This window comes from Bison bison, unplaced genomic scaffold (genome assembly GCF_000754665.1).
Source record: "Bison bison bison isolate TAMUID 2011002044 unplaced genomic scaffold, Bison_UMD1.0 scf7180017864085, whole genome shotgun sequence".
NCBI lineage: Eukaryota > Metazoa > Chordata > Mammalia > Artiodactyla > Bovidae > Bison > Bison bison.
Window position 1 is genome coordinate 342,624 of NW_011494657.1, and position 1,114 is coordinate 343,737.

Below are 1,114 nucleotides of genomic sequence, written 5' to 3' on the forward strand. Positions count from 1 at the left end.
GGAGGGGGTGGGAGCTGGGAGGGGCCCCGGAGTTCTTGGGAGTTTTCCCCAGGAGTCCACTCTCACAGACAGAGCCCTAAGGAAGTAAAGAATAACATTTGGTCTTTGTCAAAAAACAAGCAAGGGGGAGGGGAAAGGGAACAGACGGCGAGTGTCACACAGCTGCTGAGGTCAGTCTGGAGCTGGGGGGTTAGACGGTTGGGGGAGACTGAGAGGGACGGCAGTGGCTCCCGGGTTCGCAGAGGCAGCCAGTGAGTTTACCTAGCAACCCAAGACAAGCGGAGTGGTTTCAACTGGTTCTCTCCAGACAGTCGAGGAAAGACTAGGGTGTTTGCAAGTGAGCAGGCACCTGCTAGGCAGGGAATGCAATCCCAGGGCAGTGTCATCAGGGGGTCACTCTCATCCAGCCTCAAGTCCCACCCTAGGCTCCGCTGGGGTGGGGCTTTGGGAATGCGGTCCTCCGCCCCTCTCCCAATCCCCACCCTCCCAGCTGCCAGCCCAAGGTCAGCGTCGGCCTTCTGAGCAGCTGAGGCCTGACTCACCTGTCACAGTGGAGTCCCCTACACCCTACCATCAACAGACACCAGGGTGGAGGGCGCATGATTAGAGGGATCCTAGGGGTGGGGGAGTGGGAAGGGCAGTGGGGACCGTCTCTAGCTAAGATTTCCTTCCTTTCAGCAACTGCCTCAAGTCCCTCCCCCCTGGGGAAAAGCAGAAACTGAAATGGGAATTCTAGGGTCTCTATGAGATCACAGGCTCCACAGTGACCTCACACACGCAAGGAGGAGGAGGAGTCTCAGATAAAGGGGTTAGGATAATGGGAGGAAGAACTCGCGCAGAAAAGAGTTGGGGGAGGTGGGAGATTTGCTTCTTTTCCACAGGCAGGCTGGGTGAAGAGTGGAGAGAGGCAGCAGCCTTAGGGGGCGGGACTACCAAGCGAAGGACACAAACTTGGGGTTGTCAGGGGCAAATCTATGGGAAGCGGGGGCCTGGGGCTGCTCGTTTCTCGGTGGAACAGGGGAAAGAGTTGGAAACGAAGAAAGAGAAAGGAGTCGGGGGAGGGGGGGCGGTTTCGGGGGCTGCTTTATGGAATGACCAGAACTAAGGTTGCCGA